This window comes from Balaenoptera ricei, chromosome 11 (assembly GCF_028023285.1).
Source record: "Balaenoptera ricei isolate mBalRic1 chromosome 11, mBalRic1.hap2, whole genome shotgun sequence".
NCBI lineage: Eukaryota > Metazoa > Chordata > Mammalia > Artiodactyla > Balaenopteridae > Balaenoptera > Balaenoptera ricei.
In genome coordinates, this window is record NC_082649.1 from 100,970,371 (window position 1) to 100,982,539 (window position 12,169).

At 43.3% G+C, this 12,169-nt stretch overlaps 1 protein-coding gene across 2 annotated transcripts in view; it reads left to right on the forward strand.

Annotated features, from left to right (window-relative positions):
- Positions 1-12,169, forward strand: part of ATG7 (autophagy related 7) — a 326,752-nt gene that overhangs the window by 65,582 nt on the left and 249,001 nt on the right. The window lies entirely within an intron of this gene.

Here is a 12,169-nt window from a genome sequence, read left to right on the forward strand (position 1 = left end):
CTGTCATTCTTATTATGGTAAGATGTTTTTTCACTGGCAGCTTTCAAGATTTCTTTCTTTGTCTTTAATTTTCAGAGGTTTAATTATTATGTGTTTTGGTGTGGGTGTTTTTTTTGGGGGGGGTGGGAGGTTATCCTGTTTGAGGTTCATTTACCTTCTTGATTCTGTAGGTTTATGTCTCTTGTCAAATTTCAGCCATTATGTCTTCAAGTATCTTTTCATCCCCACCCTATTTTTCATCAGCTTCCAAGACTATGATTACAGGAATGTTAGCTCTTTTGTTACTGTCCCGCAGGTCCCTGGGACTATGGGTTTTTTGTTTTGTTTTGGTTTTTGGTTTTTGGTTTTTTTCAGTCTCTTTTTCTTCTGATGTTCAGATTTGGTAATTTCTATTGTTCTGTCTTCTAGTTCATTGATTCTTTCCTCAGCTTCCTCCATCCTGATGTTGAACCCTTCCATTGAGGGTTTGTTTTTTTTTCAGTTATTAGATTTTTCAGTTCAAAAATTTCCATGTGGTTCTTCTTTTTATCTTCTGTTTCTTTGCTGGGACTTGTTACTTTTTCATTTGTTTCAAACATGTTCCTATTTGGACATTGAGTATTTTTATGTTGATTACTTTAAAATATTTGTCAGATAATCCGAAAGTCTCTGTCATCACTGGCTCATTACTTCCAGGTGGGAATAGAAGTCCAGCTTCCCCACTTGGCTTCTGTGACAGTTGAAGGGGGAGGGGGTCTTCATTACTGTTAAGTGGGGTGGGCGGGGAGGAGTTCTGGCTCCCCACCAGGCCCCCAGGGATAACTCCCTGGCTGGGAGGGGTTGATGTGCTTCCACTTGCACTGTGGAGGTGGATGCAGGGCTTGTCTCCACCTGATGGGGATGAAAGTCCCTACTAGGGATTGTAGGGACACCACCCCAGTGGGGGGGGTCACCTTGTCAGAGCCTGACAAGGGTAGAAATCTTGGCTCCCCACTCAGCCTTTGCTGGTGAGGATGGGAACAGGGCTCCAGTGTTTTCTGTGGTGTTTGGCTGCAGTAGAGCAGTTATTGTCTAGAAGTTTTCTATTTTCCTGGCCTGCACCTTTCCTGTGTTTTTGTCTAGACACAGCAGGCTTTTATTGTGGCTTTTTTTTTGGTCTGTGCCCTTTGGTGTTTTGAGTTGCCAACTGTTTTAGCTCAAAGTCTCAGATATATTTGGCCAAATGAAAACCCATGGGACTCATTGCTGTGTCATTCTTTGGGTCCTGGATTCCAAAGAAGTCCAAAGAATAACTAGTGTGCCTTTGCCTGTCCATTTTTCAGAGTCATCGTATGTTTATTTTAAATGTGATGTCCAGGGTTTTCTAATTGTACTTAGCGGAAGAAAAGGGGGAAGTACCTGTACCCCGTCTTCCTTGAAGCAGATGTCTTTGTATGTTGTAAAAGCTTCCCAGGATCTTGGTATGTTTTAAAAGCTCTCCAGGCCAAGGTTGAGAACCACTGGTATAGGCTGTAAGCTCCATGAGGACAGGGATTGTGTTTATCCTTCACCTGTCATAACATTTGTACCTGATCCCTTGATACATAGACTTTTTGGACAGACGGATGGATGGATGGATGGAAGGAAGGGAGAATGGGTGGGTAGATAGATGGATGGATGGATGAGTGAATGAATGAATGGCAGAATGGAACCAGCAGCCAGACTGTTTCACACACACACCTGTACCCCAGTACATACTTGTCACTGACAAGTCTGGCCCTCGAACCAGTGGGAGGGCTTGACCAGCTGGTGGCGCTGAAGAGCCCTGGTGTGGGGTTGGGGTGGCCCCTGCACAGTCAGGCACCCGGTCACCTGATTGAAGGAGAAAGAGACATTAAAGAAAGTCCTGATCACCTGGGAGCTCTCGCTTGTAAACACCACGTCTGCCTCTCCTTTCTCTTCTGCTAGCTCTTTTATTTACATTGTAAATTTTTTTTCTTAAGAAGAGGACAGTCTGGATAACTTTGATCTTTGAAAAGTCTTTCTCACAGCTTAACCTCCAGGGATTTGGAACAGAAAGAAAACATTTTTCATGTCCTGAAATGATACGTGTGCATGTGCTGGGCCTGATACCATGTTTGCCGCGTCCTTGACTCATGTCAGCATGGATGTTCATATTTCCAGTTCCATGAAATCATTATTTAAAGCATTTATTCGCTTTCCTCTCTTTCTCACTGTAGTGAAAAGGAGGGTTAGTGAGGGTGGGGAGGGGGGTGTCTGCAGCTTATTCAAATGTCTTAGCAGGTGGGTATCACTTGGGCCTTTAAATGAAACTTGCTCTTCAGTCACCCTTGGAGCTTAGTGCAGGGCAACCAATAAACTGTAGAAGTCTCTGTTTGCACATCTCTAAAATGGGGGCAAGACTGATTCCTTTCTTATGAGGTTACAAGCACTGTGAGGATTACCTGAGGAAAACCTCCCAGCCCAGTGCAGGTATGTAGAAAGTCTTTGAAATATTACTTTTCTGTTTCTCCATTGCTTTTCTAGGCCAGAGGATAATGGATAATGGAGCTGGACTTTTTATACTTCTTTTCTTGGCCATTTAGTGATGATTAACCTTCAGCTTCCCTTTCCTGTACCTAATTAAAAAAATCCCAGCCTGTCACACCAGGGGTAGGGGATGGAAGGGGCAGACAAACAATCAAGCAAGTCCAACCTTCCAAAACTCTTAAACCAAATTATACAAGGAGAGAAAACCATAGAGGTACACCAAGAAAGGGATGATGTAGCTAAACCATTTCTGTATTTCCACTTCTGATGATTAACTACGAAGTTATGTGTAGCATTCCACTCTGCTTCCTTTATAAGAAACCATGAGATACATTTTGTCTAGAACTTAGTACCAGCTAAAGTTGTCCTTCTGCTAAGCAACTAGTTTGCTTTCATTTAAATGACACTAGAATCTTGTAATTGATCCCGTTTTCCTCTTTGCTGTGGCTCCTGGGAAACTCAGAGTCAAAACTGTGGCCCAACTATGGTGGTTCTTTAGGACCCACCTTTAGTTTCATCCTTCTTTGTCTAACAAGTCTTTATTTCCTTAAAAAAAAAAATCCTGTGGTAGGTATTTTGGGGTGCAACACTAGTGCACCAAAATAGATTTTTAAAACAGACAGACAGATCTGGAAACCCAGGCAGCTTCTTTCCTGGACCACTGAATTTCTTTTTAAACAACTTTATTGAGGTATAATTTACATGCCATGAAGTTCACCCATTCTAAGTGAATCGTACAATTCAATTATTTTTTGCAAATGTACAGAGTTATACAGTCATCATCAGAATCCAATTTTAGAACGTTGTCAACACTTCCAAAGACTCCTTCCGTTCCCATCCCTAGTCAACCACTAATAAAAAACCCTAGGCAACCACTAATCCACTTTTTATCTCTATGGATTTGCCTATTCTGGACATTTCATATAAATGGAATCCTACAATATGTGACCTTTTGTGTCTGGATTCTTTCATTTAGCATGATGTTTTGGCAGTTCATCTGTATTATAGAATGGATTAGTACTTTGTTCCTTTTATTGACAAATAATATATGGATATATCATATTTTGATTATCCACTCACCAGTTGATAGACATTTGGGTTGTTTTCACTTTTTGGCTGTTATGAATAGAGCTAGAAATATTCACACACAAATACATGGACATATATCTTCAGTTCTCTTGGGCATATGTCTAGATATGGAATCGCAGAACCATCTGGTAACCATGTTTAACTGTTAAGGAACTGCCAGACTTTCCACAGTGGCTGTTCCATTTTACATTCCCAGCAATAGTATCTGAGGCTTCTGGTTTCTCTACATCCTCATCAGTATTTATTACTGTCTGTCTTTTAAAATTATAGTCATCCTGGTGGGTGTGCTGTGGTATCTCATCGTGGTTTCGATTTGCATTTCCCTAATGACTAACGATGTTGAACATCTTTTCATGCGCTTGTGAGCCATTTCTATATCTTCTTTGGTGAAATATCTATTCAAATCCTTTTCCCATTTTTACATTGGGTTATTTGTCTTCTTATTATCGAGTTATAAGAGTTCTTTATATACTCTGGATATGTCAGATATATGATCATCAAATATATTATATACAAACATTTTCTCCCATTCTGTAGCTTTGCAGTTTCTTAGGGAATTTTTTTAGTTGTGATGAAGTCCAGTTTAGCAATTTTTTTCCTTTATTGGTTGTGCCTTTGGTGTTGTGTCTAAGAAATCTTTGGCTAACTCAAGGTCATAAAGATTTTCTTTTCTTCTAAAATTTTTAAGAGGTTTGGCTCTTACATTTAGGACATTGGTCTGTATTGGGTTAATCTTTGTGTATGGTGTGAGGGAAAGGTCTAAGTTCATCTTTGTGCACGGAGATATCAGCTATTCTAGCACGTGCATTATTGCATTTGTCTGCTGCCTTCTGTCACCTCCTCTCCTTCTGCCTGGAGGTGAGCAACACTGCCCCCCAGCGGCAGCCTCAGCCCTCACTTCCCTGTCACTTCAGTTCACGAGACCAACAGACTATCTTGACTACACAACTCTGATTCCAGTTTTCTGGAAGAAGAATTGGACTGATTGGCCCATTTGGGATCAGAAGACAACCTTTGGTCCAGTCACGTGTGCCTAGGCGTCGAGTTTACATGATGTGACTTTGGCTGCCAGGGCCCATCCCTATGTGGGTGGGGGTTCTCAGAGAGGAGGCTTGGTGTGAGCTGGGCAAATACCCCAAAGGTGTCTCTCCAGGGTCATTATCTCATATTCAGCACCCTGGATCCCCTGTGAACTAGATTCACACTTCCAGTTCAGGCTCACAGGTCAGATCCCCCAAATGTGTTTTTGCTTGACCTGTGTTTAAGTGTCCAAGAAAACAAATGAAACAACTGACTAATTGACAACGTTTAAAAACTAAAAGATTTCATGCAAAAATCCAGTTTTTAGGCTTCATTTTAAAATTAGGCAGATCTGGGCCTGCTGCAGTTGGTGGCATCTGAGTGGCAGCTGTCCTCTTTAGACAAAGGATATCCTCTCCTGGTTGCCCCAGTCCCCATCACTCTGTCGTGCTCCACACACAGTCCTCTGTTCTTACTAACTTTTCCTGCCTGACTCTGTAGACATTTGAATATGTACCTCCACCCACCCCTGAAAAATCTTCAGGGCCACTGCCTGCCCACAAGGTCATCTGCCTCTTGTGTCTTACCCAGAAGCAAACTGCGGGCCCAGCATTGCCCTAGATTCCGAGTCAGCCACATTCCCGCAGCACTGGGCTCCTAACGGAATTTTGCTATTTGCATTCAGCTCTCTGCACTACTGCCAGTGGCATTGATAAACCTGGGTGTTTTATGGAAATGATATTCGGGACAGACTCGATGAGAATAGGCAGTCCTTGGGGCCCCCTCGTGCATGGCATCTCTTTCTTAGAATTAGAGCAAAGAATTTAATGTTCTGGCTTACTTGACCACAATAACCGTCCAATGCAAATGGGGCAGAGGGCAGAGAAGTTTGGAATGGGGAGTGATGGGTGAGGCAGTTTAGAAGGTATCAAGAAAGGAATCCCAAACTCTCACTTTTTACTAAAGAAAATAAAAGATGTTCTAAGGATGTGGAAGACATTAAAAACATTTTTTTCCAGTGGAATAAATCTATTTTATTTTGTTTTCTAAAAGGAGTGCAGTTAGTTCTTATTCTCCCTATTATAAAACTAAGATGTCTTCGTTGTTGAAATCTTGGAAAATACCAAAGATGATAAACATCATTTACTACCCCGAGGAAACCACTGTTAACATAACATAGCAGAGACTCACTGTCTCTCTAAGCCTGTTAATAGAGTTGACATCATTGTACAAACAATGTCTGTTGTAAATTTAATTTCATCATAAGCATTTTCCCATATCATTACTGGTGCCCCATAAATGTGATTATCGATGACTGTAGCTATCCCATAATATGTGTAGTTCCCAAATGTTAGATTATTTCCTTTTATTTCCTACCATGAATAATGTTGCAGTAAGCATTTTTGTGCATAGATCTGTATTCATGTTTTGGATTAACATGAAAGGAATTTCCAGAGGTTTCCGAGAAAACGTAAGAAAGTTTGCTGGAAGGTATTAATACTCATCAATAGGACAAATCTTATCTCAAATTTTTGTTGGTTTAAAGATCCCTGTGAAAAATATGCCCACACCTTCTGCATTTAGGTCCTACTTCCTGTGTCTTCTGCTGTGCTTTATCCGTGTGTGTCTTTTTTTCAGAGCTCATCCAGTAAACTTCTTTTGAGCATCCATCATGTGCTAGCACAGGAGAATGGCAGCGAGGAAAAGGTGTGGCCCCTACCGTCAAGGAGGGTGTGTCCCCTTTATGGCCCTGGGTGTTGACCTTCAGAAACAGTGGGCACACTCCATGTCCTAGAGGTACCCCCTTGTAGTTGGAGAGAACCAAGTAAAGAAAGAATGATAAGATAGCTGATGTAAAGGGGAGTGTTAGAACTGTTGTGGAACACAGAAAGAGGAGCAGCTAAGAGCTTCAAGGCAAGAGGGTGCTCCAGGCAGGGGAAACAGCACAGGCAAAGGCATAGAGGGTAAAAGTGAATCCTTATACCTAGGCCCCAGCCTGCGTCTCCAGACTCCTCATTCTGTGATCCAGTCACTTCCAGCAATTCCCTCCCAGCTCCTCGAACTCAGCTCTGTACATTTATTCTTTCTTTTACTCATCCTTAAATTCCTCTTTCCTCCCTGCAAACTTCTACTCATCCTTCAAAGCCCAGTCACACATCACCCATTCTGTGATGTCCTTCTTGACATTCCCACTGTACCTTGGGAGAGGTTGTTCCTCCCTCCCCTGTCCTGCCACCTGCTTTGATCTTACCTCAGTTATCACACTTGTCCCAGTTGCATTGTAGAATTTTTAATTTAATTTTTCTGATGCTGTTTGTTTATCTTTTGCCTTTATTCTCATCCTAATTGACAAATTCCTTGAAGTCAGGGGCAGTGTATCAGTTAGGATTCGGTTTGGGTGTGCATGATAGAAAAGCCGAGCTAATCCAGATGTGGTTCTGGCTGGTATGGCAGCTCCATGATCATCAGGGACCTCAACTCCTTCCAAATTACTGCTTCACCTTCCTCATTTTGAGCCTCTTCCTCATGGTCCCAAGATGGCTGCTTAAGCTCTATTCATCCTGTCAACATTCCAGCCAGCTGGAAGAAAGAAGAGCCAAAGAAAAGAACACATCCTCCCTTTAGGGTTGCTTTCTGGAAGTTGCAAACTACATTTCCATTTCCATTTCTTTGGAACTTAGTCACGTGGTCATACCCAGCCACAATGGAGCCTGGGAAATGTAGTCTTTATTCCAGGCAGCCATGTTTTCAGTTAAATAACAGAAGTCTATTTCTAAATAGAAGAGAACTGATACTGGGAAACTATTAGCAGTTTCTGCCATAGTGAAAAACAGGGAGAGGTCAAGGATGATTCTTCTGAGCTCAACAGGGCTGGCTGTGGGGTCGGTGTGTCACTCACCGAGAAATGGAAGAAAACACAACAGCCGCTTTTAAATGAGCACTTCTTATATGGCAGGCTCTGTACTAGGTGTTTATCCCCATTTTAGAGGTGAGGAGTACTGAAGCTTCTTGAAGTGAAATATCTTGCCCAGCTAATTAGGGCAGAAGCAGGATGAGAGCAGAGGTTTGCTGATTTACAAAGCCTGGCTTCTTAACTGCTGCACTATTCTACTACCCAAATGAGCTCCAAGCCTTCCGTGGACGAGCACTGCTGAAATGAGAAGGAAAGTGGAGAGGGTGAGGCCACCGGGAACCTCATTTCCTAGTAGTATCTCTCCAAATCCTCCAGTTCCTCTTGCCTTCCCTTCCTGGCTGTCAACAGAAATTCCTGCCCATCAACTCCTTTTATCTAAAACCAACAGTTGCCACTGAGAAAGCAGGAGTATTTCTAATTTGGAGCCAGAGCCACCTCTTCTTGGATACCTCCCGTGATGGGGCGCTTAGTATCTCTCGAGGCAATTCATTGCACTGTTAGATAACATCTATTTTTAGAAACTCCTTCCTTACTTTGAGCTGAAAGCTGTTTTCTTTGGCATATTCTTCAGTTAGATCAGTGATTCTCAACTACGGATCATTTTGCTTCCCAGTGGATATCTGGAAATGTCTAGAGATATTTTTGGTTGTCATGTCTGGGAATGGGGGGAGGGTGCTACTGGCATCTACTGAGTAGAAGCCAGGGATGCTGCTAAACATCCAACCATGCACAGGACACCCCTTCACAACAAAGAATTATCCAGCTCAAAATGTCAGTAGAACGAAGGTTGAAAAATTCTGAGTTAGACCTAGTTTTGAATCTTGGCTTCACCAACCACTTCTAGCTGTGTGACCTTGAGTAAGTTGCTTCACCCCTCTGAGCCTGAGCTCACCGTTTCCTCCTCTGTACCTTGGGATCATCAGAAGACCTCGCTATGGGCTTCAGATAACCGATATCTGAAAAGCCCAGAGCTTGACTTACCATCTTAGCTGCCACAGGCGTCGCTCCCAGGCTGTGGATGGACTGTTGGCTACCTTTGTTTATTTGCTGGCACATGGACCAGATTGGATTAGACTTGTAATCACTCTAGTAAAAATTCCACTGCAGCAAATTTTTTTTTTTTTTGAATAAGCATGGTCTTTCCCCTCCCCGCCCCCCCGGCTGCACCGGGTCTTAGTTGCGGCATGCAGGATCTTCGTTGCAGCATGTGCGATCTTTAGTTGCGGCGCGTGCAGTCTCTTAGTTGCGGCATGCGGGATCTAGTTCCCTGACCAGGGCTCGAACCCGGGCCACCTGTATTGGGAGCTCGGAGTCTTAACCACTGGACCACCAGGGAAGTTCCCTGGTTTTGGAATGGAGCCACTGCCTTAACTCAAAAATGATGGCTTGCTTGTGTACGTGAGCCTCTTAGAGAGAAAGGATCCATTTCTGCTTGTCACCAAGTTGTCATCACGGGGGGTTAGCAGAGCTCTCCCACCCCATTGTCTCAACTGAGGCTCCCAACAGCCCCGGGAGGGAGGTGATACTATTTTCCCTACTTTACAGGTGAGGAAATTGGAGATCTGGCTGTTTTCCCAGGCTCCACACAACCCATCGAGCGGCAGAGCCGGCTGAGAACTCTCTCTTCCAGGACCCGCTCCTTGAGGGACATGGTACTATAAAGACCCCTTGGTGCCCTGGTTCTTTCTTCTCAAAATGCCCTGTCCCAAGTTCCTCCTTAGGTTCAGTTCTCTCTCCCCGGGGCACATCCTCTCTGTAGGCTCGACCTTGACCCCAGAGAGGACACCTCAGAGCCCCATGGGCTCTGGGCAGCCCGAGGGGAGTGTGGCATCCTATGCAGCATGGGGTGAAATGAGAATCTGTGTCCTCAGATACCTTCCACCCTCTGCTGGAGTGCCTGGCATCCCTCTGGCATTTAGAGAAGGAAAACTGTTCATGGATCGTTCCAAGGAACGCAGATCCCGAAGGGAGAGGAAAGCGCCTTACGTTAGCTGTGTCACTGAGTGGAGCCTTTTCAGTGTCTGGGTGAGAGAAAAGAGATCAGAATGGCAGTCACACAGGTCCTGCACTCAGGAGGGCCCCACGCTTGGTTCAATGTTCTGCTGCCTCCGTCTTGAAATGATTAATAATTTTTTAGTTTGTCATTTTGCACTGGGCCCCGCAAATTATGCAGCAGGTCCTGAGTGGGACATGCAGGAGATGCAGATGTGGCCGCCCCTGCTGCCCTCTTGGCCTCACTCCCAGTGGGACCCGCCAGGCCCCCAGCAGCAGTTCCACATGCTGCTCTAGCAACGTGGGTGCTGCACTTGTCTTTCCAGGAATCTTTCTTCTGAATTGCGTGGTTTCAGAGAACAAAAGTGGGTTTTCTTGCTCCTAAAACAGATCACTGAGCTGAAAAGGAACCTTTCACCAGTAAATATCTGTTGAATGAATAAGTTCTGAGCTGAGATATTTCAGAGCACTCTGCCTCTCGCTCACTTATTTATTCACTTAACAAATATTTCTTGATCTTTTTTCTGCTTTTAGCTTTATGCAAAATAACATGCCGAAGCTATGAAGGAGAAAATGTGATAAAGAATGGGAGCTTATAGTGATAGTTAAGTGAGGAAGATAAACTTATGCTGTATTAATTTTCTCCAACATATTACCTTTTTTTAAATTGAAGTATAGTTGATTTATAATGTTGTGTTAGTTTCTAGTTTATGGCAAAGTGATCCAGTTATACATATAAATACATATTCTTTTTCATATTCTTTTCCATTATCGTTTATTACAGGATAGTGAATATCATTCCCTGTGCTATACAGTAGGACCTTGTTGTTTATCTGTTATATATTCTCCCACATTTTATTATGAAAAGTATCAATGAAATAGAAAAGTTAGAAGCATTGTACAGTGAACACCCATATATCTACCACCCAGGTCATAAATTAACATTTTGCTCTTTTTGCTTTATCATATATCTATTCATTTATCCATTCTTCTAACCAATCATCCATCCAACTTACTTTTTGATTAATTGCAAGTAAGTTGCAGACAGCAGTAGACTTCACCACTAAACAATTTCACACTAATTTTCATTTCAGTGATCTCATTTCAATCAAGAAAACTTGTTTTTAATCAAAAAGGAAAAAAAATACATAGATTTTTATATAAAAACAAATCATTTTCTGTCAAATAGAATTGTGGGATGATAAATAGTATATATGCACAATGAAAAAAATTATTTGTTTTCCTCTGTGTGTATGAGGCAAAGAGAAAAAAGAGAAATAAGAAAAGAGAGGAATTTCCTCAAGGCGATGAGGAAAGAGAGAAATGAGACACTCCTGTGGAAGTGGGAGGTGAGAGCTACCTGGGGAATGCCAAGCTGGGAGTATTTTAGGGAAGTGCTTCCTGCTTCCTCCCAACCAAAATAAAAAATAGAAATCCCTGAGACGATACGGCCCTAGCCTTCTTTCCTTCTTCCCGAGGTGACTGTGGACAGTTCCAAGCAATTGGACTTGGGCAGGGCTGAAGGGGAAGCTGTAAGGTATTGGGTGTTGGCTTTAGGAGTGGAGAAAGGTACAGGCTGAAGCTACAGATTCAGGGGTTGTCCTGACAGAGGTAATGGCTGGAGTGGAGTGGGGCGAGTGGGTGAGACCCCTGAGGCTGACAGCAGGAAGTGACGGGAGCAGAGGGCAGGACCGCGTCACAGAAAGAGAAGGTGATGCTGTTGAAGCAGTCAGAGGAGGCACACTAGGAGGAGTCGGACGGCTACCCTGGCTGTGGCAGTGCAGAGCTGGAGGAGAACTTGGAAAAACACCTAAAGCGAGCTTCTAAAAAGGAGACCTGGGGCTTCCCTGGTGGCGCAGTGGTTGAGAATCTGCCTGTTAATGCAGGGGACACGGGTTCGAGCCCTGGTCTGGGAAGATCCCACATGCCACGGAGCGGCTGGGCCCGTGAGCCACAACTGCTGAGCCTGCGCGTCTGGAGCCTGTGCCCCGCAAGGGGAGGGGCCGCGATAGTGAAAGGCCCGCGCACCGCGATGAAGAGCGGTCCCCGCACCGCGATGAAGAGTGGCCCCCGCTTGCCGCAACTAGAGAAGGCCCTCGCATGAACCGAAGACCCAACACAGCCAAAAATAAATAATAAATAAATAAATAAAGTAGCTATAAAATTAAAAAAAAAAAAAAAAAAAAGGAGACCTGAAAGTCTTTAAGCGATCACCTCCCCACCTCTCACATATGCCACGGGAGAAGATGCAGGCTGAGAGATCACTCAGAAAATTAGTGATAGAGCTGGAGCAAAATCCGTACTATCCAAGTGGTGCTTTTCCAACAAAGTAACTCAAAGGGTTCCTTCCACAAGGATCAAATGCCTTGGGGTCTTGCTTTTTCTTTTTTAGTTGAAGTATATTATATTTGTTATGGGTAAAAGTCACAGGCATACAACATAGTGATTCAATATTTTTATAGGTTATTTATAGTTATAATAAAATATTGGCTATATTCCCTGTGTTGTACAATATATCCTTGTAGCTTATTTATTTTATACACAGTAGTTTGTACCTCTTAATCCCCTACCCCTATTTTGTCTCTTCCCCCTTCCCTCTCCTCACTGGTAACCACTATTTCTTTCTATCTGTGAATCCGCATTTTT